At 34.9% G+C, this 27,592-nt stretch overlaps 1 long non-coding RNA gene across 1 annotated transcript; it reads left to right on the forward strand.

Moving 5' to 3' along the window:
• The first annotated feature begins 6,829 nt into the window (after nt 1-6,829).
• LOC124887657 lies at nt 6,830-12,524 on the forward strand. The gene is made up of 2 exons (XR_007045497.1): nt 6,830-7,192; nt 12,022-12,524. It is a non-coding gene; the product is annotated as an uncharacterized LOC124887657 (long non-coding RNA).
• Nucleotides 12,525-27,592: the final 15,068 nt, after the last annotated feature.

Here is a 27,592-nt window from a genome sequence, read left to right on the forward strand (position 1 = left end):
CACAATTTGTTTTCCCCGTTATGTGGGCTAGACATTGATTATAAGTTTGCATTAAACTAATTTGATTAATTTAATTTATTAGTGTAAACATTAACGATCTAAGTTTGTATAAACGCGAGGTGAAGTTGTATAAAGAAAATTTCGTCCAACACCCCAAAAATAAAGTTTTCACTATAATAACATTTGTACAAATATAAAAATACAATACAAAACTAAAAGGGCCTCTTTGAATGCAACTCTCGACAAGTAATCCAAATAACCTGTATAAACACTTGTAAAAATGTTAGTAACGAATAAATAATAATCAAAATAAATTGAACAAGTATATGTGTATATAAATATTTTAAAAGATATTTTCTTGTTAAAAAGTGGTTTCAGATAAAGTCATGACTGCGAAATGGTTGCTCAATTAATTGACCGTCCTAAATCGTTTTGCTACGAAGTGGTTGCTCAATTAATTGGCCGTCCTAAATCCTCTTGTCTAAATTTGAACTGTAAAATCTTGTATTGTTATAAAGTTTCATCATCGCCCAAAATATTTATTTTATTACGTATTTATACACGTAAAGTTCGTCTTTTGTTTAAGGAGGCCTCAAATTAATAATAATTTTTCATCGGCCATTGTATTGATACTTGATATGAATAAATAAACTTGAGAAAAATAAAGTCCGTCTTTGTAATGGGGTGGCCTCAAGTATCCGACGGAGAGATAATGTCATTGGCCAAGCATTTATTTTTGATGTAAATAAGTAAACTTTGAGAAATTAAAATCCGTCTTTTGTCATGAGATGACCTCAAGTATCCGATGGAGAGATAATGTCATTGGCCAAGCATTTATTTTGATATAAAATAGTAATCTTTTGAAAATAAAATCTGTCATTTGTAATGGAGTGGCCTCAAGTATCTGACAGATAGATATTGTCATCGGCCAAATAATTAGTGGTATTTAATAACAATGAAAAATGATGAAAAATTAACAAAGTCACTAAACACATATCAAAATCATACATAGCAATTCAAATGATTATCAATGATTAAAATAATAAAATGACAAAAAGGTCAAAGTTAATGAATAAAATGATGTAGCCATGACGAAGTAATTGAAATTAACAAAAATAGAGTAAAATTCCTAATTGTATAACAGAGTAATGTAATAAAATAGAAATAATAGTTCAAACATGATTGAAAAATGTGAACATTCACTGAGAAGTGACAATAACCATCATTAAGCATCCATAAACAAAGAAATACAAAAATAAATTCACATAAAATATCAATCAACAAAACTCTTAAAAAATATAACGAAGATTGATGGAAATGGATAAAAGAAAGAAAGTCAATGGGACACAAAGTTTCGGTCATGAACAGTAAGAAATATGAATAGCAACAACAACACTTGAGAATATATATATATATATATATATATATATATAAATATATAAATGGTGAAATTCCACCAAAATAGGGAGCAAAAATTTATTTTATTTTATGTGTATATGTGTGTTTTTTGTGTGTTTGAGATATAGAAAAGGAGAAAAAATTTGTGTGTATTTGTTTATTCTTGAGAGAGGGGAGAAAGAAGAATATAATGTGTGTGTGATTAAAAAATATGCATATGCATTAGTGTATTTTTGAGAGAGAAAATGAAAAATAAGGAAAGATTTTATCTTGTGTTTTTTTTTTGTGTATGTATTTGAGAGAGAGAAAAGATATGTGTGGGTGTATGAAAATGTGTGTGTAGAGAGAAAAGATGAATAAAATTGTCTTCAATCCTTGCCTATTTATAATAAAATTGGGCACTCCTATTATCCAATGGATAAAGGGGTGTCCCCTCATTTTATAATAGCACATCCTTTAGTTCTTAAGATATTAACCAAACGATGTTCATCCTTTTGACCAATGGATAGAGTTATTGTCCAAAGGGTAGTGTCATTGAGTGGTCATTGTTAGATGTGACAAAACAACATTTAGTGGTCATTGTCGGACGTGACAAGACATTATTGTGTAGTCGTTGTCGGATGTTATAAGACATCAAATTATTATACTGCACAAAAATAATTGATTCGACTCAGCGTTTGCGGACTGTAAAATATAGATGTTGAATGAGAAAATGTAACGAATATTAAAATTATTAAAATATAATTAATTTAAAAATACTATAAAAATATATACATATATATATATATACAACGTCATGTCGTGCACGTGTGCGGGTGATTGTAAAATGTTAAGAACGATAATGAATTGGTAAAAATTCTAAAATTAGAAAAATTATTAATAAATTATAAAAAATAAAAATATGACAAAAAATTGATTAAAATCCTAAAGAAAGGATAATTATCAATAATTTATTAAACAATTGTAAAAAGATGTGAAAATTATGCTTCGTGCCCTTTAACAAACAAAAAGTCTGAAGACATTAATTTTAGGCATGGAGAGAAAAAATTGAGTGTCAACAGTACCAATTGGCTTTGTACCATCCATATTGGCACAAGCAAGGAGTTCTCGTATGTATTGTGATTGAGTAAGCGTCAATCCAGTGGGCTGATAATGGACCTCAACACCAAGAAAGTAGTGTAGATTACCAAGATCTTTTACAGCAAAGGCATTAGACAATTGAAGAACAAGACTTGCAATGAACTCATTAGAACTTCCTGTAACAATAAGATCATCCATATACACCAAGATAATAGTAATATGGCCGTCAAAATTGCATATAAACAGAGACGTATCAGATTTGGAAGGTACAAAATTGAGTTCAAGCAATTTCGGGCTAAGCTTCTCAAACCATGCCCGAGGTGCTTGTTTAAGGCCATAAAGGGCTTTGTGAAGCTTGCACACATGGTTGGGATATCTTGGATCAGTAAATCCAGGGGGTTGAGACATGTATACCTCTTCATGTAATTTCCCGTGAAAAAATGCATTTTTGACGTCGAGCTACCGTAAAGACCACCCTTTGGACAGAACTAAAGACAAAACCACTCGGATCGTTGTAGACTTTACCACGGGACTGAATGTTTCATGATAGTCCACGCCAGCCTCTTGGCTAAATCCCTTTGCCACTAAACGAGCCTTGTAACGTTCAATGGAGCCACTAGGATTGAGTTTTAACTTAAAAATCCATTTGCATCCCACAATATTATTTGCCGTGAAGGATGGAACAAGGGATCAAGTATCGTTTTGCAAGAGGGCGTTGTACTCTTCTTGCATAGCCTTTAGCCATTTTGGATCCTTGTTGGCTTGGCTAAAACAGTTAGGTTCAGGTGGAAGGGTAGATGGAGACAAAGGATATTTTGTGGCAATATGAGCTTGGAGAAGTTGTGATTTGTTTTTACTCCTGGTGACCATAGGATGAGGTACAAAGGATGTGGTCCGAGCAGCCGGTGGTTGAGAATTAGGAGCAACGGTAGGTGTATCAATAGGTACTGAAAGATCAACAGTAAGGTTAATAGCAGGGATGGAAAACGGAGAAAAATTGAATGGGACCAAAAAACACACCGGTGAGCTTGACGATGGACTTGGTGAAAAAGGATTTGATGAGTTTAACGATGGAATTGGCGAGACAACATCTGCTACAAAACTATTATTGACAGAATTGATAGTCGAAGTGGAATTACAAGGGGCAATGATGGGTAAGGAGGTCATGATAGTAGAGTGAGAAGTCGATGCTCTATTTGAAGTCGAAGATAAACTAACAAAAAGAAATTGTAACTCGTCAAAAACCATATGCCGAGAGATATATATTCGGCCACTAGGGACATGTAAACACTGATATCCTTTATGATTTTCACTATACACCAAGAAAATACACTTTAAGAATCGGAAGGATAGTTTGTAAGAATTATAGGGACGAAGGAATGGGAAACACGCGCAACCAAAAGTGTTTAGAAAATAGTAATCAGGAATTTGTTTGAACAACTTCTCATAAGGTGAAACATTATTGAGCGAAGGTGTTGGGATATGATTTATATTGTAAACGGTAGTAGCAAAAGAATGATCCCAAAAGATGAGAGGAAGGGACGCATGTGCGAGAAGTGTTAACCTCATTTCAACAATATGACGATGTTTTCTTTCGGCAGTACCATTTTGTTTATGCGTATGGGGACAAGATATGTGATGAATGATCCCATCTTGAGCAAAAAAGTTGGATAATTTCCTATATTCACCACCCCAATCAGATTGTACCACTTTTATATGGCGATCAAAGAACTTCTCGACTCGAGTTTTAAACCGTAAAAATATTGTATAAACTTCATTTTTGGAACTCACAGGAAATAGCCATGTAAATTTGCTAAAGTCATCAATAAAAGAAACATAATAACGATATTTATTACTAGCCAATTGTGAAGCAAGACCCCATACATCACTGTGGATCAAATCAAGGGGAAAACTAGCACTAGAACTAGAATTAGAAAACGACAATTTGTGACTCTTGCCATATTGGCAAGAAGAATAAACACTAGACTAAGGACTCAATTTGACCGGTAAAGAACGACTCCTAATAATACCATTGACTACTCGTAGAGACGAGTGACCTAAACGACTATGCCATAGATCAAAAGATGGCTTGGAGACATGAAAACCCTGTGACTTATTTGAGAAAGAAGGCTGATCGAGTAACTGGGTTGCAAGGAGACAATAAAGGCCATGCTCAAGAGTCCCGCGCAGTGGTACTTTCCCCGTTGCCCGATCCTTCATAAGACAAAAACGAGGGTGAAACTCAAATATAACATCATTATCAGAAGTGAAATTTGCTACACTAAGCAAATTCTTGGTAATTTTAGGCACCAATAATACATTAGATAAATGCAAAGGTCGACTAATTGTAGGTAAGATAGCATTACCAAAGTGAGAAATTGTTAAACCTGTGCCATTACCAATATGAATTTGATCGTTTCCCATATACTCTCCTCGTACCGCCATATTCTGCATATCGTTAGTTAAATAATGAGTAGCTCCAGAATTCGGATACCAATTTGAGTCTCCAACCATAGAAGGTTGTGCAATGAGAGCAACCATATGCGATTTGGAAGGAGCTTGATAGGCATGGTCAAAACGATGGTAGCAAACCAAGGTGGAGTGACCAAATTTATGGCAAACTTGACATTGATTTTGGTTGGATGAGTTTGCATTGCGACCTCGACCTCGTCCTCATCCTCGTCCAGATCTACCACCATAAGCCTGATTGTTATTGACATTAGTAGGCTGCTTAAAGGAGTTATCATTCTTAGTATTGTTGGATTGTCTAGTAGAAAAGTTGGCTTGGCTTAATCCTTGTTCTGTACTTGTCATTTGCTCCAAACGATACTCTTGACTTAAAAGCAAGCCATGGAGATCGGCTAATGAAATTAACTCGGCCCTAGTAGTGACTGAGACAACCACAACATCATATTCTTGTCTAAGTCCTCCAATAATATATAAGACAAGATCATCATCAGTGATCGGGTGTGCCGCAACTGCGAGATTATCGGCACAAGTCTTTATTTTTTGAAGATATTCTACCATGGATGAGTTTTCTTTCTTTGTGGTTTGTAATTGCAACCTTAGTTGCATTATCCAAGCCTTGGATTGCGATGCAAACATCATCTCAAGTGCTTGCCAAACCGCCTGAGATGTTGTACAACCGACTACTTGGGCTAAAATCCCTTTGGTGAGGTAGAGAGAATCCAACTCAATAAAAGTTGGTCTTGTTTGATCCATAAATTGTACGCTGGATTGATGACCCCGTCAGTTGAGGTTGCTTCAGATGAGCTATTTGGAGTGAACTTTGGAGAGCACTTGTGCGTACCATCCACATATCCCTCGAATTTGTTACTCCTTAGAACTGGGAGAATTTGTGATTTCCGTACAATATAGTTATGACAGTCTAATTTGAGAAGATGAGACTGATTAACGTTGGTTGCGAGCGACGAAAAATTCTGGGAAGGGTTTTGTGAGGTGATACTGGTAATTGAGGAAAGTGCCATTGTGGGGAGTGAGTCTTCGCAAGGCTTTGATACCATGAAAAGATTTTCACTCAATTATATTCAGAGAGGGCTTTTGCCTCAATATATACAAGATGTTGTACATAGTATAGTTGAACACAAACTCTCTAAGAGATAAGCTATACAATTCTAATCAAATATAAATAAATAATATGTGACTATTATGGTGTCCTAACAATTCTTAATTAATGATCTCCAAATATGAACTAACTTTTGTTTTTTGTATGAAGTCATTCTGTAATATGTAGTAATTGTGATGGATTGATATGCAATGACAAAATCAAAATTTATAACATAGAAGGTACAAAAATGAAGAAGTTGAAGAGGGTTCGATATCTGTTTAGGGGTTATGAATGATCCTCTCTATTCTACCCGATTCCGATCCAGATTATTTGTACCCTTTCATTCTTAATTGAAGATCTCATATTCAATTCCAAGAAAAAATTTATTTTTATTATAGAATGTAGACACATGATTTTTGACCCTCCCCAAGTTTAATATATATATTTTTTTCGAAATTAAATATTTATATTTGGTCTAATATTATTTAAATTCTTATTTTATTTTAATAAATTTTTAGTTAAAAAATAAAGTTGATTTTGAGATTTTTTGTTTTATTTTATTCTAATTTAAAAAAAATAATACAAAAATTAAAAAAAATTATTTTAAAATTTTAAACAAATAAGTTAGTAGTTTTAGTACTATCTTAATTATATTTATTTTAACTATTTTTAAAATTTTATTGTATTTTTATTTTTTTAAAATATTAAAATTAATTAGTTTATTTGTTATTATCATTGTCTTTTTTAAAAAAAAAAAATTGAAAATTTTATCTTATCCTAAACTACCCCAACCACCCTCACTTTTTCCTCCAACTCTCTCAACTTTCCTCCCTCCTACATCTCTATATAACAATACACACAACAGACACGGACAAAAACAAAAAGAGGAGAACAACATTTTGTGAAAGAAAACAAGAAAAGAAAGTGAGAAAAACAGAAAGAAAAGAAGAAAGAAAAAGGGAGAAAACAAGAAAAGAATGTGAGAGAGAAGGAAAAGAAGTGCGAAAAACAGAAAGAAAAGAAGTAAGAAATAGAGGGAGAAAAATAGAAAAATGGTAATGAACACAAGAGAAAAAGGAGGAAAAGTAGTAGAGGATTGAGTTCAAGTTTTTGTTTGAGTCTCCGATGGCTTCGTTCGTCATACAGGTTTTTATTCAACTTCGTATTTTTTTTTATTTTGACGAGTCTTGTTGTAAATCGAAGCATGAACAAAGTTATTTTGATGACTTTCTTTATTTGGTATGCGCAGTTTATAATTAGATGTAGTTTGATGCTTTACGTCTTCATTTATATGTTGGTTGGTGTTTCGAAATAATGTTAACTAGATTATTTTTTTGAATTTTTGATGAGATGGTTTTAAAGTTATTAATGTTCAAAAGTGTATAATTACGTTAGTTGATGTGCAATTAGTATGTGGCTATATAATAAATCACTTATAATGCATGCATGCATTTTAAAAAAAAAAAAGATACAACACACACGCATAGAATGCAAAGTGGGAATAGACAACGTGCACACACAATTAAAGCCATATGCACTATATACATGTATGCACACGCAGAAACAGAATAAAAAAAAAGATGGATTAGAAAAGTGGTTGTAAACCTTTTATTATTTAGCCCTAGTAAATTGTTTGATGATATGATATTTAAGTGTTCCATGATTTGGTAAATTAGCTAATGTAGAATCCAAAAAAATATAACTAAAGTATGCTATTTTAGGTTTTTAAATTACTTACTATTTGGTTTTCTCGTTTCTTATTTTAATATTTAATGTTTATGTTTGAATTAATTGAATATTTTGCATGTTTTAGAATCTGTGTGTTTTCTTTAGTATATTATTGTAATTCCAAGATATGAAACGCTAATACATAATTAGCACATCATAATAGTTATCCCTTTCATCCATCTTTTTATATTAATTAATAGATTTTGTTGGGCCTGATTCGATAGATAAGATCTACTCGTTAATTCATATGAGGCTAAATAAGATAGGTTGTAAAATTATCCAAGATCTATCGTTACTACTAAAACAAAAAGAGAGGAAAAACTTATTTGGAGGGAGTGAGGCGAGTTGCAAATTAATTCAAAACTCATTGCAAAATAAAGAGTGCAAACGAATAAAATGGATAAGAAAATTTGTCTCGAATTTATAAGAGACAAACAAATGCCTTTTAACGCTAGAAAAGTTTTAGACACGTTTAAATATATTCGTATCAATTAAGAATGCGGCGTACGCATCTTTTCGAGATATTTAAAATTTCAAGGATATAATAATGCATCTTGACAAAATTGCCTTAGTATGCACTCTCGGAATTAGAAGCCGGCTTTGCTGACCTTATTTTAGGTCAAATTCCTAAATAGCTACTTATAGACTTAAGAGATCTTCTTTCTTCGTCTTACATGTATCCTTAAACCTTAGGGCAATTTTGATACCTTTCAAATTCTTGATTAAACTATTTATCGTATTTATCTTAAAGACTAATTCGAGTCGGACACTTACTATTCACTTATTATACAAAATTTTTTATTTCAGTCCGATATGTATGATATTAGAGTTCAATTTGAGTCCGACATTTATTGTTCACTTATAATGTTAAGGATCCGGTTCGATTCTAGTGGTGATGGCACAAATGGATTCATAAGTATGATTTCGGTGGTCCATTACTTTATAATTATTACCATTGTCGGTGGCTCTCTTAATTGAATTCATCAGGCTTATGGGGGCTCTCTTGGATTAATCTTTTCTTGTTTGCGCCTTCTGGGATTATGGAGGCTCAGTTAGCCTATAGTTAGCTTGTATTTCTTCGACTTTATTTATTTCATTATTTTTTATCTGTCAGTCGAAGTATTATTTCATGTTTGCCTCTTAATTCCTGCCTTTAGTTTACATTTTCGCATCTTATTATGCTTTTAGCATGATTTAGCTCAATTGATCGAAAATGCCTATTAAGTACCTTTTGTTTTGGTACTTATACAACATTTCTGCATCTTTTCTGATGCATATTTGAGTACTAGTTGTCATCGCTGGCACTCTATTCAGTTTGTTTTCAAAATTTGGAGATAGGGTGAGCTTTTAGAGTCCGAGTTGATTCTCTCTTCTTCTATTTTTTTTGATAGTGCTTAGTTATTGTGATACTATTAGTACTCTTATTTGAATTTAGTGGCTCTTATACCGACCTTACTAGGTCGTGGGATGCTATTTTGCTTTCTTTCACTCCCCCCCCTCCCCCCCTTCTCTCTCTTATATATATATATAGTAAAAATAACATAAATCCCAACCTTATTTGAATTATTTACACTCTCTCCCACTTCCTTAATTACTTATTCTCTCTCCTGATTCATATACATAATAAGGCCGACATATACATAGAAACCTTTGTATATGACAAGACCGACATATACATAACAAAGCTGATTCATATACATAACAAGTATGACAAGACTGACATTTACATAATAAGGCCGATATATACATAACAAAACCGATTCATATACATAACAGGGCCGACATATACATAGAAAGTTATGTATATGTATTTTAGAGAAAAATGAAATTTTTGTAATATGTCTGGAGAGATGGAATTTTTTGTAATAAGTGAAACTTAAGTTGTGGGTTTGTGTAATTTATATATATATATATATATATATATCTTTGTGCTTATTTTTACCGGTTACAATACTCCTATTGTATGTTTAATTTTGGTATTTAACATACCTTCCATCAATTATCCCATTACTTGTCTTTTCGGGCTACACTTTGACTTACCTACTGGTGAGTTTAAAATAAGTGCCATCATGACTCATGAAATTAAATCGTGATAGTTTTATCAGACACGCGCTTTAGACTATCTCTTCAGAATTAACTCTAATTTCATCTCAGATGTCCATTCTGTCCTTGATCTCATCCTCCGTCCTATTATGCGTTCGATAAATCTAGTCGAATCTCAAGAGTAATAATGAATATAGAGTGACCAACATGAGTTGTGGTGCAGTGGATGAGGCTGCTTCACCCTTAACTAGAGGTCGAGGGTTCGACCCTGCGTATGGAGAAAACTCTGTTGGGACCGCTGCCACCTTAATGAGCCCAACAACGCGAGATCCAGATTAGTCGGGGCTCCAATGTGGGCACCGGACACCGGATAGAAAAAAAAAAATATAGAGTGAAAAAACTAGAATAAAGTTTTGAAAAGTTTATGATAATGTATGTTGATTATGTTTTTCTAATAAGTTAACTAGTTATTGAGTAATTTTTTTTCCGTTACTAGTTATTGAGTATGAAGGATCCTTTTGCCGTGTTGGTATATATTTTTTCGTTCTTAATTACAAGTTTTGATGTTTGAATTATGAGTATAAAATTGTCTTTATTAGAGAGTGTTTTACTGATTAATATCAATTTTTTAAAAATAAATTTAAATTTATCGAGTTTCAAAATGAATATATAGCGTTTAGCAAAGAACTAAACAATTGTGACAAATTTATGATTAAGAATTTAAGATACGTTGATTGTGCTTTTATGATGAGTTAACTAGTTACATTGATATTGTTGAGAATGAATTAACAGTTGAAATATATGTAGAATTTTTTTTTTGACTCCAATTCATTAATTAGGGAAATGATTTGTTTTGATCAATTTTCTAGTAAAATACTTTCTACATCTTCAATATTAGAAACATTTTCTACTATCATATTAAACACATCATTTGCCATTTTATTATCTCTTGGAAATTAGATAAAACATAAGGGATTGCCAATGCACGAATGGGAAAGTGCACACGTAGTCCCAAGTGTCCATAAAATTTACAGTTTGAATTGGTTCATAATTAATTTTAAATATACAAGTGTAGATTATTACTTGGTGGGGGTTTTATTCCTGTTATGATTCCGTGTTCCGTGTTTCATGTTTTATTACGAATCTGTGTGCTTTCCTCTGCTTTCCTCTGTTTTATAATAATTATGGGTGCCGTATTTATGTTATGTAATCTGCTTCTGTGCTTTACTATGTGTTTGTGTGGTATCCCGTGCCTTGAGCCGGGGGTCTTTCGGAAACAGCCTTTCTACTTCATCAGAGGTAGAGGTATGGACTGCGTACATCGTACCCCCAGACCCCACTAGGTGGGAATACACTGGGTTTGTTGTTGTTGTATTTTTAATTATAGACATGTGCATATAAAGTTTATCATACCAAAGCTTAACTTCACATATGTTTGAAGTTACACACGTCAAAAGCTAATTTTAGACAAGTTTAAAGCAACTGCACTTCAAAAATCTAATGCTTGAACTAATAAGTTTGATTAATAAATAATTAGATATTAAACCAGGGGTTGCTCAAGGTAAATTTAGTAAAACATCAGCTTTAAGTCCAAAAATGTCGAGCCACAATTTTTTTTAATAGTAAAGTTTATGATTTTATGTTTATTTTAAATAATATTGAAAATTGTAAGAAAAAAAAAATACAAAAACTGTCTATTTTTCATTAAAAAATAGTTTAGATTTGTGGATTAAACGTCTTGAGTGTTCATAGTAATGAATAAAGTTTTTACAACAACATCCAATATAATATATTGCAAACACATTACTAACATCATATCAACTAGAATTAATTCTTAATTTTATTCGTACTAACATTACTACAAAAGTTTAGCATAAGATTTTATATTTTTTAAGAACACAACATTAAATCTAACAAATATATAAAAATTGATAAAATAATTTAAGTAATTGTAATTTTGTATATATTATATATATGTATGCCTTTTATTAAATATTTTTTTAGACAACTAATTTTATTGAGATGTCATTTTCGGTAAATATACATACAAATAGCTATTTCATGAGCTGGCCTGTCATGCTACATCTATCTTGTGTCGACCGAGTATGAAAGGATACGATGTTTTATTCGGAGATTGATATTTCTCTTCTGGCTACATAGAGTTTGTTTGCCGCCGATAGATATTTTATTTTGATTATGTCCAGATTATGGAGGAGATGCATCGGTACGCTCAAGGGGCAGCTATAAGAGGTTGCGTTATCAGAATAGTTTCAGTGGGAGCCGGCATGGCTCACGGTTTAGAGAAAAGGTTTCATAGGTCAGTATATCAATAACAGGGTCAGTCTTGTCGAAGTGGCTATTCTGAAGTGAATATTCCGGATCAGTTGGATCTTCTGGATACAGTGTAGTGCATGCAATTGCGATGTGTTATGGTGTGGTCCTTCGATCATTTTTTCAGAGAATGTCCTCGACGTGGGGCACCTGCAGTGTAGAGTGCATACTATGAGAACAACAAAAGAGAGATTTGTCGGCATGTGCATTTAAATAGCTATTTTAAATGCAAAGAATATAATGATAGTGTCATGAATTTTGAATTTAAACCAATAAAAGATCTAGATATTTTGATGATTTTGAAAATATATGTCACTGTAATGGATTTCGAACTTATTTCATGACCGTGTCATATATTTTGCTAATTTTTCATGAATTTTGAGTATATGAATAATATTTCAATTATATGTCTGAAAATGATTATTTTTACTTTAATAAATTATAAAAAATATCGAAACCAAACCCCAACAATGCCAGAAAATAGTAGAGAATAGAAAGTGGGGTGTGTCATGCCCATATTAGAGTGAGTGATTGGATATATCACCCTCTTGTAATGTCCAATTGCAAATCCAACACATTTGAGCACATAAGTTGATAACCCCCCACCCCCACCCCACCCCAACCCCACAGTGGCGGATTTAGGATTTATGAGTTGTGGGTGCTCGGGAGGTTCGAACACATATAGTCATGCCGAAAATTAAACTTTAAGGTTCTATCGAAAATTAAAGCACACAGCTATGTTCATGGTTTATTGGGTGCTTTTCTAAGACTTATACTAGTTTTATACAATTCTTACATTATTATATCTAATCTGCCTCGAATTTAATGGGTGTCGGAACACCAAAACAATTGTCATAGGTCCGCTCCTGCGCATGTGCACGCACATGCCCTCCCTCCTCCCATTTATTGACAAATATATAAGTGAAAAATTATTAAATTTTTTGGTCTACAATTTCAAAAATACAACTAATTTAGTAGTGCTGAAATTTTCGAAAGTTGAATTTATCAAGTTTAAATTTTGAATCGGACTCGAATCTCTATGTCTCCATTACTCAAATTGTTTCAAAATTGTTTCATCTTCTAGCAAATGCTAATATTAAAATGATGTAATGTCTCAAAAGAAAATATGTTTGTCAAATTCTTATCCACAATTACAACATAGAAAAACATTCTCAAATGGTTGTAACTGTTTCAGGTTTAATTTGATGATGCATGAAACATTACTTCAAGATTAATCATTACAAGCACTTTTGATCAATTATTATTGTAACTGTGAAATGATAATTGTTTTAGTACATCATCATAGAAATATTATTATTGTATTATGAAAATGGAGTTACCTTTTCTTGTTGATGCAATATGCCTTTCTTTTTCTTTCATTTGTTGTCTTTTTTTTATTTCCCATTCCCATTCGATGTTTGGTGTCCATATTGAAATTTGATTAATTCGAATCGCGTGTTGCACGACCCATTATGGGGTAGTGCTCTCAATAGAATTTTCTCCATACCCGGAACTCGAACCCTAGACCTCTAGTTAAAGGTGGATCAATCCTACACTGCACTACAACCCACATTGGTTTCGTTTTGTTTTTGGTTAGGACACTTGTATTTATGTATGTAAACTCAATTTGGTTAGGACACTTGTATTTATGTATGTAAACTCAACTTACTTTAGTCGATGAGTATAATTTTCTTCTCAAAATATTGTAGATTCACAAATCAAATTAAACATTTATATTTGCTTCTTTGTTTTTTAATCACATTTGTTTCTTTTGGTGACCTTTTTTTTCGATTTCCCATTCGGTGTCCGGTACCTGCATTGGAGCCTCGATTAATCCGGATCGCGCATTGCAGGGCCCATTAGGGTGGCAGCACTCCCAACAGAGTTTTCTCCATACCCAGAGTCGAACCCTCAACCTCTGGTTAAGGATGGAACAACTCCATCCACTGCACCACAACCCATGTTGGCTCTTTTGGTGACTTAGTAATGTGGATAATAGCAAGAGAGCGAAAAAATAATGATTCGCCAACTAAAAGATTGATTTAGTTCGATTCAAGCGAGTGAGCGAAAAACATGATAAGAGAGCGAGTTTGACTTGCATGTGATCGATCAACAAGTGAAGGACCAATATCTTTACGCCAACAAGGGGCAGGGCCACCTTTGATGAACTCCATGGACAGAAAATTATACATGCATGCTTAAATTTTTTTTTTTTATGTGTCTATAATAGATGTTGAACCCCCTTTGACTAGTTCATAAGTTTACTTCTGAACCCCCTTAGTGAAAATCCTGGTTCCGCCACTGATGTCAACCTGGTGGCCACAAAAAACTTTACCTATTTTCGATCGAAAGAAAGAAGCTAAAAAAATTTAATAAACCTTTGTGATAGATCTTAATAATGTTGATGTTGAGGCTTACTAAATGTATGTCCCAAAAATAGAACAAAGAAACTTTTTTAATTAACTAAGATTAATTAGCAAATCAAAGGGGGACACAAAGAGATTAGTATAGTAGTTCTATTAATATACAGTATTAGGGCAAAGTTAATTATGTGGAGAATAGAAGTTGCTTAATCATACTAATCACTTATGTGCCCACTAATTAAAACTTTCACTAGTGACTTCCATGCAGATTAACCATATAGTATATGTTATGTAATTTATTATTGTGGAAATTAAAGTGGAATTATATGCTCTAGGCCTTATCCAGTTAAATCTGTCCCTTTGTCTCCAATAGATTTTTTTTAGAAAATTCAAGTGGATATCTTTATTACTAGTTGCCCATTAATTCATAGTTCATTTTCTGTTAAATAAATTATTTTATTGAGTTATATTAAGATCATATATCCAAACAAAACCATATCCATTATTCAGTTAGTTATAATAATAGCAAAAACAAACTCAGGTGATTCTAGCATATATAGTGGCTAAGCACTAACATACACAAAACTTTCCTTAAATGATATAAACATTTTAGTGAAAATCCCAGTCCGGTGTACTAAAATTTTCGCAATCCACAAGTTTAGGAAAGGGTTGAACAGTGGCGGATCCAGGATTTAGGGGCTGTGGGTGTTCGTGGGGTTCGAACACACATATTGACGTTTAAAGCTTTAAAGTTCCACCTGAAAATCAAAGCACCCAGCTATCTTCTTGGTTTCCAGCTGGGTGCTTTTTTGAAGCCTATACCAATTTTTATATTTTTTTTCTATATAATTATATCAAGTCTATGACGGATTTAACGGGTGCCGGACACCAAAGAAATGCATATAGGTCCGCCCCTGGGGCCGAGCAATAAGGGTTTATTGTACGCATCCTTATCCCATATTTCTGCAAGAGGCTATTTCCACGGCCTGAACCGTGAGGTCACATGACATCAACATTACCAGTTACTCCAAAGTATGGGTTCTTTTTAGTTTTTTTTTTTAAATATTTATGTCCATTATTTATATTTTGCTATCTGTACATATGTATCTAGTAAAAATTTTCAATGAAGCAGTCTGCACTGAACAAACCATTCAATTTGAACAAGTCCTAACAAAATTTTTTAAAAGGTTATTTCCATCTACTTTCTTATGTAATTTCAAAACAATACTTTATTGAATAATCCAAATAATAGTCATTTTTATATGTTGTAAATTGCACTTTTACAAGCAACTAGTAGCAAAATTATCAATAATATAAGAAAAGTTTCTAAATGAAGCTCAAAATCTCAAGAAAAGTGGTAAACCTTTTGCAGCATATATAATTATAACCCTTGGATTTGTTTATTATTAACATTTAGAGAAAGTTGTAATGATTGAAAGATATGGATAACTTTATAAGAGATCATTTAGTATTTGTTAGTGGACTAAACAATAATGCAATAATCAAATTGAAGAAATGTACAAATATCTAGTAGTTATGTTGTGAATTTTGATGACATACAAATCCTTCAACTTGGACATATATTATTATCATTGTAATATAATGATTATGATGAATGAGGAAAAGTTATTGGAACAGACACAAAATGACAATGTAATCATAGAGCAATTAAGTTTTGGGAGATGTGTTAAGAATACATAAATAATCTGACTATATATCCGCAAGAAAAATTTCTATAATATAAATGAAAAGTTTAGCTATGATGTTCTCGTAGGTCTAAAACAAATTGAAAATATTTTTATCTTGTAGTATGATATTGTTTGTTTTGGATTAAATTCATATGATTTTTTTTTGAAAAGGCTTCACACAATTAAGAGAATCAGTATATCATACATAATTAATTTCGCGGGACTTTGTTCGCACGCTCAATAATAAACAAATAATAATATCATATCCAGTATAATCTCACAAGATTGGGACCTTATCGATTTCTATCTTTGTGGGGTAAAAAGACTGTTTTGAATAGTCCACATCGGATATGGGATGGGGGTAAATGATCTTCTTATATGGTCATGGAGATTTGGACAATCTTCACCGTATGAGCTAATTTTGAAGTTTAGTTAGGCCCAAAGTTCGTTTGGCTTGGTATCACAATTAGATCCATTCTAATTCTTTATTCACCAATGTCGGACCCCAAGATTATAATAGTGACCATGCTCTAATTAAGAGGTCTGGTGGCATGGGGAGGAGTGCTAAGAGTCTCAAATCGAATATGAGATGAGTAATTGATCGATTGAGTTATGCTCAAAGTGCATGTGATACGTTGACTAAAATGGATCTGAAAATACTCTGTATAATGATGTAATATTATTATCTAGTTCAGATGCTTTTGAAATTAATTAATTTAAATTTGATACTCTATATGGTTTCTAATCTGAGTATATTGATATGTGACTTTTCATAAATGAATTATGTTTGGTATATATTCTATTGTATCCATATTTTTGCAGCCAAATCAAATGGGTGTAGATTTTTTCTATATTCCTTTCTAATGACCTCTCACATACAAAATGGATTTTGTTTTTAGGTTTCACAATTTTTATTATTTACTTATAGAGATTGAATTCTATGCAAAGTGTGATAAATTAAATTTTATATGATTCCATGAGTTCATGAACTAATCCAAAAGGAAATAAATTCCTTAGAATTAGAATCAAATTTTATTTCTATCAACCTTAAGAATTTGATTGTGACACATCGAAATAGTCAACACCTTTTTGTTGGATGGATACATATTGTTTTATCAAACTTATAACACCTAGTATATAGTACACACAAAATAAATTCACGATCGTTGTATCGCTAAAATAAATAAGAATAAGAATGATTTTTATCTTGATAAGGTAAAGAGAGAATTAGGATAATATTTTTCGAACCATTTTGCATCTAATACTTAAATTATTAACCCGAGTAATTCATATTCACATCTCATTTAAAACTAATTCATGGTTTAAAACCAAGACCATGAAATGATCAACTTAGATAATTCTTTTTATTAATCTATTAATCTACATATGTGCACTTGATATTTATATAATTAATCGTACTAATATTCGTCGAATATTTGTAAACACCGAATGCGAGAAAGTTTTGCCCAGTATTCTTTTATACTATCTACAATGGAACATTATAAATAACAATATTCAATAAGATTGATACTTTGGCATAAAATACAAAGAGATATGCTTTGTAAATCATACTTTTGTTCACTAGATTCCAGCCTACAAATATTGCTTATAAAATTCCAGCATTTTGGTGAAGTAATAGGTACTTTTGCTCAAATTCGAGACTTATGATTAAAGTACCTATTACTTCACCAAAATCTTTGTTGGTCAATGACCATTTGTGATGCTGCGGACGGAGGATGGACAAAAGAGGATGGGTTAAGCAGGACTGACAAGCTTCTAAACATATGAGGTGCACATGATATGTTAGGCGAATGTTATATATCAGAATAAGAGAAGAAAGTGGAGAAATTTGTAATGCATATAACTCAAATTCACATTGTACGTGTGCTTTTGGGGTTCGATGTGGCATAGCTAACTACAACAAACACAATTTTTAGCGGCAATAAATATGCACTTTAACAAAGAATGCTAAAACTTTTACTGACATTAGTTAATTGTCATTGGATCCAACGTTGCTATAGACTTTAGGAACATTTATTTGTCACTAATAAATGTCTCTAAAAACGTTATTTATTTTGAAATGTATTCAGATAACAAATACATTAAGTGTAGACACCTAATTTTGTCCCTCCCAAGTCCAATTTTATTCATTTTTTTACCTCACTTTATCATACACATTTACCCACGTGATTATACCCTCCATAAAATGACAAAATAACAAAATCCCTAACAAACTTTTATCCTATACTAACACTCTTTACACCTCATCCAAACAACCTACCCAATAAAAAATAAACACATCACCCATACCCCTACCCTCACCACCCCATACCTCAGGTCACCCCCTAACCCCATCTACACGTTTTTTTAAATACAAGCCATAGATAGAATTCACAGAGGCAGACTCTCGATTCCATTTTACACCCATGAGATAATGGTTTTTTCCATGGAATAAGGAAAAGATCACCAGAATTTGCACAGCCTACCGGAGAAAAATAGGGTACACACACTAGACACAATTTTTTTCCTTCTTAAAAAAAGAACAGTCAGTAAATACACTCCTCCATCGACGCATAGAAAATGGGGTAGATCGAGAGAGAGGGAGAGTAGAAGAGAGGGAGGGAGTAGATCGATAGAGAGAGACGAAAAAGGGTCGAATAGCGAGCTAAGATAGGTGTTGGCGAGAGCATATCTCATTGCGAAGGAGGTATTCTACAGCGATTTTTTGCCTGAAGTCCATCGGAATCGCCCCCTAGAAACGTTAAAACTACCGGTTCGGCTACTGTTCCGGTGAAACTCGCCAGAAAAAGTCGCGCTCAAGGGTCTGCTCTTTTCCAGATTTCAGTTGAATCCCACTGAAAAAGTTGGTTTTGGCCACCAAAAATCATGTAAATCGACCAATCGTGGCTGACTGCGGCAAAGTCTCGCCGGAAAAGGGTCATACATTTTTTGGGTTTATTTTTGAAGCTTCAGGTGTTCCTCTGTTCTTTCTTGGATTTCTTCGTTCGAATCGGATTTTGGATTTGTTTTCTTTGGGGCTGATTCGTAACCGATCCGGGGAGTCGAGGTTCTGGTCTTCAAGGTTCTCGGGAAGGCTCTTATCCTCTATTAAGTCAATCGAAAGCTCTTGAGATCCAATTCTACCTTCTTTTTTCTTCTACTTCTTCTTCTAATTTTGATGTGATTATGAATGATTTGTGTGGTTGGCATGTTTGAATCCCTGTTTGTTGTTTGTTTGATGTTGGATTTGCAGTTGAAAACTTGATGATGAATGGCGTATTGAATTAGTTTAATCATGTTGAGAATTGAAAACGTATAAAAATAAGCGTGATTAGTTGGTATTGATCAATTGGTGTTTGTTTGATGCAAAATAGGCATCGTATTTGCTAAATTTGAATAATATCATATTTTAGATCGAAACTAGTAGGCAAACGATGGGTTCAGATAGGCAAGTTTAGAACCTGTGGATTGTGGAATGATTTGAATATGTGTCGAATGGTCTTGTTTACCGCATTTTGATAAAATGTATTCATTTGGCCGGGGAATGCCTCGAGTGATTTGTATTGATTTATCTGGGGAATGCCCCGAAGTATCTTGTACTTGAAGGACGTTCGTGATGAGGGCCCGAGATATCGGGTGAAGCATTGGAGTTTAGTCTAGGACTAGTTTAGGATATGATTTATATTTGTTTGCATTTTTATATTTTGGAATGTATAATTGGATTGAACACTAAATTTTGGATTGTTTTGTTTTGTTTTTCTTGACTAATTATTTTGTATGCTTTGTGTGGTTTATACATTCGTAGTGTTTAAATTAGTCGATATGCTCCGCCATGCGACCGTGATCGAACTACGGGATCGAGGGGTGCCTAACACCTTTCCCTCGGTCAACAGAATTCCTTAGCCGGAATCTCTGTTCGCGGATCAGTTTTAGAGACAAAATCGTTTTGAAAAGGATTTTCCAAAGGTGACTTGGCACACTAGATTATGTCAAGTGGCAACTCTGAGTTTTGAATATAAAAGGTCCTTTTTCGAAACAAATTTTCATCTTTTGTCACTTTAATAATAAAACCCTTTCAAACCTTAAAACGAATCCTTTGGATGTCGAAAAAGGGGTGTGACAGCTCTGACGACTCTGCTGGGGAGTCTGTTCAGAATTCAAGCTTATTTTGTTGTCGTATCGGCTTTGTTTGGCACTATAGGTGTATAAATAATTTTTTTATTGTTTTGTGTTATTGTTTTATCATTATGGAATGTTTTCGTGCTCTTTGTGTACAGTATTTATCCTATGTGTTACCGCTTTTATATCTGGCATCATGTGTCTACCCCCCGGCCTTCTTTATGCAACAAGTCCATCGTACATGTGTTGTACACGACCTCTAGTTGAGTCGTCCTTATTTTAGGGGGGGGAGCCGTCGGTGTTATGGAGTAGGTGGAAAGCTGTTGCAGCCACTATCGACGATACACTCCCCCGAACAGTCTTGTTAGTGAACCCCAACTTAGGTCAGCCTTTAGGTCATGCTCACGTGCATCATATTAAGACCTAGTGGGGCCCACTTGGTCCTTTGTAGGAGACTCACCTCTAAAGCATCCCTACGTGCTAAATGTTGCATCTTTGAGGATAACGTGGTCATTTGATGGGCTAATTTGGAAAAAACATCTGTTAGAAGTAAAGTGTGTGGGTAATGAAAAAATAGAGAGAGAGAAAAAAAAACAAGAACAAAAAAAAAAAAGAGTTTCGTAGTTTTTAGAGTTTTTTATGATTTTTATTTTTCACAATTCCAAAATTCAAAAGGACTTTTTTTTTACCTTTCGCACTCATTTTCTCAAAAATATCAAAAAGATTTCCCTTTGTCTCGTTTAGCATGCATTCACAATTCGAAAACTTCAAAAATAATTTTTTTCATTCATAGGATGTGTTTATAAAAGAAAATTCAAAAAAAAAAAAGAGGTGTTAGAAATTTTTTACATTTTAGTATAACGAAAATACCAAAAAGATTTTCTGTCATAGTTGTTGATGTCATTTTTCTGTGATGTATCAAAATAAAAAATCAAAAGATTTTACTAACATGGTTCATCGTCTGTCTTTGGTCGTATCTCTTAAGTCAGGGTCTAACCTGTTATTTAATTATTAATTGTCTAATCTGAACGAACTACGCGTACCTGATTCCCGTCCCTTGGGGCAGGATACGTTGGCAACCCTTGGTGGGTCTGGTAATTTTTATTTTTATTTTTTGGCCTTTGTCTTAGACTTAGCCTGGGTTTTCATTCTCGTAATCTAGTGTTGTCAATTAATTCTCGCCAAGTAGGCTAATTTCATTCGGCGGTACTGTTCGGTGAATTTGAGTTATATGTCAGTCTGTCCCTCTATGTCACACGATATTTTTTTCTAAGATAAAATCCCGAGGGTTGGGAATTCCTTGTCTTGTTTTGAATTTTTGAGTTGTAAGTTTGGCTTGTTATTACAGGATGAAGCCTACAGGGTCTAGAGTCTTGATGGTTTCCAAAGTACCCAAAAATTTAATAAAGTGGTGGAGCACGTTCAACTACGCTGACCAGCAAGAGCTATTTAAGATATTAGGTGATCTTACGGAACTTCTACATGTCCCACCCCGTACAAACCTAATAGATGCTGTGATGACCTTTTGGGATCCGAGTAATTTGGTGTTTAGGTTCGGAAAGTGTGAAATGACGCCTACGTTGGCAGAATTATCTGGTCTACTTCATTTGCCTTATATTGACAAAAGTATGATCCGAGCTCGGAATCACTCGGGCAATAGGTTTCTACAAGGGTGTGGTTTGAAGAGTAATAACGGACATTTAGGTTGTCTGAATCAATCATGGATTTCTTTAGACTTTCTATTCGCTATATTTGGGTCCTTGGAAGGTTTTGATTGCTTTTGGGATGAATTTCATATGACTAAGGAGAAGTGGGAGAGAAATTATCTTGAAGTCTTCACCCTCGCTTTGTTAGGTATTTTGGTGTTTCCACTAGAAGAAAGACATATTAATACCCGTTTGCAATCTATGGTGATGGCTCTATTTCATAAGGATCAAAATGACAAGGGCACTATTCAAAAGGGGAAGGTCGTTGATCAAAAGGGCAGGTTCACTCTCATACCCATGATCTTAACAGAAATATATATGGCTTTAACCGAAGTGAAGGGGGGATGAGATTTTTTTAGGGTAGTAACCTGATATTGCATTTATGGATGATAGAGCATATGCATGCCCCTTCTTTAGTTAGACTAGACGTGGTTGATCATTATATTCCCAATCGAGTGAAAGCTATGGACTTCAGGTTGCGTTTGGATAAATTCTCGCTACCCGTGGGAGTCGACGCTTGAATTGAATTTCTTGAGTCAAGAACTGGGGATAACATTTTGTGAACTTATCTGTGGCTTCGACCAAAGATAATCTTGTTTGGTTGTCAGACGCAGCTCCTTTTAGTTATGTTAGGGCTCAATTGCACTAGACCATACAGTCCTTCTAGGGTAATGCGCCAGTTAGGTACGCTGCAGGACGTGCCACCAGTAGTGGATCTTCTGAAGGATGTTGAGTACTTCAAGGATCAAGCCTTAGGTGAGAGCAAGTACGAGTAGTTTTGGAAGCATGCAACAAAGCTAGGTGTGGACACACTCAAAGAAAGTTTAGATAATCTAGGGTACACTCAGGGATATGGGGTCTGGCTTCAATCTATCCCTCGGGGTATCAGTCAACCCTTACCAGCGCAACTTAGAAGGAGAATACAGGAAGAATGCATAGTTGACGACACTGAGAGTTCAATTAGCAGATTTTTTCAAGATTGTAGAAAGGTGTCAAAACAATCTTTCTAATTGCACTCCTCATGAGGCAGGAATACGGGCCCGAAGCTTCTTCCCCAATATCAGGGTGTCTTTGCAGGACATGCTACAAAGTTTGAATGGGAGAAAGAGAACTTCACAGGTAGGTCCATCTCAGCCAGGGTCATCACGCAGAGCACCAGTCTGAAAGAGCATTTCTTATCTTTATTCAATTTGGGTCTTTTATGTTTCTGTCATTGTAGGGTGGCGTCTGTTTTAAGTAGGAGTCAAGTTGTTTTTGGTATTAGGATCTTTATCAGTAATTTCATGTATGTCGTCTTAGGGGTCTAGAATGTTATTTTGTATTTGTTGTTTAGTTTTTAAAGCGGTCCTAAATTCGTTGCATGTTTTGTTTCTTTCTTTCATCAAAATGTTATGAGGTTACGTCTTTCTTTTGTTTGTTTGTTTTCGTTTTCGCGAAAAAAAAACTTCAATTATGTGATGTTTATGCATATGCTTCCTAAACTACGCAAGATCTGATTCATGTATAACATGATACGTAGGCAACCTACTTTTGGGTTTGATCTAATCATTTTGTTTCGTTGTTTTTCATTTTTTTTAAAAGAAAAGCAAAAGCCATAAAGAAAGATAAAATGAAGGTAGATAGCGAGAGAAGAAAAGAAAGAAAGGATGATGAAAAAAGATAGGAAAAGAACAGAGATTGATACAAAAAAAAGAGGGAAAGGAGGGCGAAAATAATAATAATACTAATAAGCGTAGATAAAAATAAGTGTAGATAAAAATCGGGATGATGTTAAAATGACCTCGCTATCCTCAAAATCTGGTAGAAATGAACATGAATTTAGGACAATTTTACCAATGTGATTCCCATGCTTGTTGTGTGCCCTAATCCTAACGGATGTCGTCTTTAATGAGCATGTTCTTTCAGATAACAGTGGTAGGTTTGCAGCACTCTGGCTAGTCACCCATACTTTATTAGAGCAAAAGCAAAGCTCGTCATGGCTAGCAGGGAGATTGAAAATTCGCTCATTGACCCGGATTAAGATCACAGGGAACAAAGTTCAGAACAAAATGATGAGGTAGTAAGGCTCAGGCAATAATTGATAGATTTGCACCAGGCATGGGCCAGCGGAATGCCTCCTCCTCCACTCCCTGAAGGTCTTGGGAATATCTCTAATTGCCCACCACTCTCTCAGGAGCAATTCTCTGCTCCTATTGAGTCACTAGAGCACGCGCCAAGATTCACTCCGCGATATTATTATTCTGGCAGTTCTGGTGTGCCCTTGGCAGCTCCCCAATCAAGACCCGCTGCTCAGCCAGCGCCACCGATCACACCGGTATTCATGGCTCTGCCACCACCTGAAGCTCCCACATATGCTGTGCGTCCACAATGGGGCTTCCTAGGTCTGCCAGTGAGCCAGTATTGAAGGTTCCAGATAGTCAGTATTATGTCCCAGAGCCTACTTTGAGAATGAATGAACCGTATAGGTACACTCTGCCACCTGCATTTCCATTTGATACGGAGAAACCTGTCGTAACAGAGGAACATGAAGTCATAGCACGAAAGTTGAAAAGCTTAGAACAAGACATGAGGAATTTGCAGGGAATCGAAGGTTATAAGAGTGTTTCCTATAAAGATCTTTGCATGTTCCAAGATATCAACCTTTCCCTCGATTTTAAAATGCCCAAGTTCGAGAAGTATGCAGGGCACGGTGATCTCGTGGAACACTTGAGACGTTATTACAACCAATTGAGGCTGCAAAAAGAAGGGAAGAGCTGCTCATGGCTTTCTTTGGTGAGAGTCTTCCTGATCTAGCTTCAGAATGGTTTATCGATCAAGATATCGACAAGTAGAACAACTGGGATGACTTAGCTTCTAAGTTTGTGCAACATTTTCAATATAACATCGACCTGATTTCGGACGAAAAATCTTTGGTCAACATGAAGAAGAAAAGCACTAAAGGTTTTAGGGAATACGTGATAAGGTGGTGTGAATAGGCCGTCAGGCTAAAGCCTCCAATGAAAGAAAGTATGTTGGTAGAGGTTTTCATTCAGGCATAGGATGAGACCTATTTTCAATATTTACTTCCGGCAATGGGAAAGTCTTTTATTGAAGTCCTCAAAATGGGGGAGATGATAGAGGACGGAATCAAGACCGGCCGAATAGTGAGTTTTACTGCATTGAAAGCCACCACACAAGCGATTCAAGGTGGATCTGGCGTATTCAGAGGTAAAAAGAAGAAAGAGGACGTGGCGGCTGTCGTAGCTGGAACCCATTCCCATCCCAAAAGACCACCTCGCCCCTATCCCCAATCCCAAGCCCAAGTTTATGCCCAAGCTCCATATATTCCTCTCCATCATTACTACCCTCTACAAAACCCTTTATATTTTACTCCACCACCCTCGTACCCAGTATATAGCGCACAACCATATGCCCAAACCCCTTCTTACCCACAATGGCGCGCGCAAGCCCCACAAAATCGTCCATTCGCTCCACCGAATTACCAAAACCCCTCCATACCCGATTTTCAACCTAGGCTCGAGTATAAGAAAGATAAGGCGGTAAAAAATCAATTCACACCTCTTGGCAAGTCATATGCTAGCTTGTTTGATAGGTTGAGAAAGTTGAAGGTCTTAAGCCCAATTTAAGGAAGGCTTTCAAATCCACCACCGAGGAATCTCGATTATTATTTAAGGTGTGCGTACTGTTCTGACATACCAAGCCATGATATGTAGAAATACTGGTATTTAAAGAGAGCTATCCAAGATTTAATTGACACAAATTAGATGCTGGTACAGGCCCCGGAGGGTCCAAACATTAACCAGAATCCACTGCCAACCCATGCTGAAACCAATATGTTAGAATTGATATATGACAGGAAAGAGTCGTCAAGGTGTTATAAGCCTATCGTCAAGATACAGACCATTGAGGAGAAATCAGTGAATGTAGCAGAGTCTTTGAAAGCAATGTCATTGAGCCAGGAAGGAATGAGAGAAAATAAAGCCCAAGAAAGCACAAAGAAACCCCTGATCACTGTGCGAGGTGCCAGAAGGTATGTAGATTTAAGTCAGGATAAACCTAAGTTAACAGTGTAGGAGCTCTGAGTAAGCCCATCTTGACGGTGAAAAGAGCATTGACAGCGTCTATTGTCCTCAAACTGGTGACCCAACCTCCGATAATTGATACGAAAAGGGTTCCCTGGAATTATGGGCAGACTGTGATGACCTATCATGGGAAAGAAATAGTGGAAGATGTAGATGAGGTAGGGGGTTTGACTAGGTCAGGAAGATGTTTCGTGCCTGAAAGTTTAAGAAAGTCCAAGCCAATTATGAGTGGACCGTCATCTATCAAAAAGCCTATCACCGAAGAAGAAGCCGAAGAATTTTTGAAAAAGATGAAATTGCCAGAGTATTCAATAATAGACCAGTTAAAGAAAACCCCTGCTCAAATTTTTCTCTTATCTTTGTTGTTGCACTCCAAGGATCATCGTAATATTTTACTGAAGGTATTAAATGAATCATATGTTCCTAGGGAGATTACAATAAATCAGTTTGAGAAAATGGTCAGAAAAATCTTTGAGGTCAATCGGATTAGCTTTTCTGACGATGAATTGCCTGTTAAAGGTACAGGGCGTAACCAGGGCCTTTATATTACAGTAAAGTGCGAATATCTCTACGTCACTCATGTTATGATTGACGGAGGTTCAGGTGCAAATATCTATCCTATTTCTACTTTGCAAAAGTTGAATATTGGTGCTGAGAGGATCAAGCCCAATAATGTATGTGTCAGGGCTTTTGATGGTACAAAATCAAACTTCATTGGCGAAATAGAACTAATGTAGATCATAGGGCCTGTTGAATTCGCTATAGAGTTTCAAGTATTGAATATAGACCCCTCTTACAATCTGTTGTTGGGAAGGCCGTGGATCCACAAGGCTAAGGCGGTTGCATCTACACTGCACCAAATGATTAAGTTTGAGCATAATAGGCAAAAAGTGGTTATTCACGGTGAAGGAGATTTTTCCACCTGCGAAGATTCTCCCTTGTCTCTTATTGAAGCAAATAACGTAGAGGAGACATTCGTCTATCAAATTTTTGATACAGTGCCAGTGAATAATATCCTTGAATGGCAGGTTATACCGGGATCGCAATTGTCTTCCGCTTCTATCATGATGGTGAGTGAACTTTGGAAATACGAATTTGAGCCAGGAAAGGGTTTGGGAGCGTCTCTGCATGGTATAGTTCGTCCTATATGTCCGAGTGAGAACATGGGCACATTTAGTCTGGGATTTGAGCCTACGGCTGAAGATCTGAAGAAATCCAAAGGAAGGAAAAAGGAAACATGGTCACAGAACCTTTTTATTGAAGTTGATATGGTCAAAGCAGGAGAAAGCAGCAGTATGGCAGACGTGCAATTCATAGGTCCAGCCGTCTGACTCAATAATTGGGAAGTCACTCCTCTCCCCATCATGAGGGAGTTTTGGTAGTTTATTTTGTTTTTCTTTCTGTTTATCTGAGTTATTTCAGGATTGTAATTCGGACTTTAGTTTGTTTATGTTATGTTGGCATCTATGCTTAAACCCTTCTATCT

The sequence above is a fragment of the Capsicum annuum genome, chromosome 10, assembly GCF_002878395.1.
Source record: "Capsicum annuum cultivar UCD-10X-F1 chromosome 10, UCD10Xv1.1, whole genome shotgun sequence".
NCBI classification, from domain to species: Eukaryota; Viridiplantae; Streptophyta; class Magnoliopsida; order Solanales; family Solanaceae; genus Capsicum; species Capsicum annuum.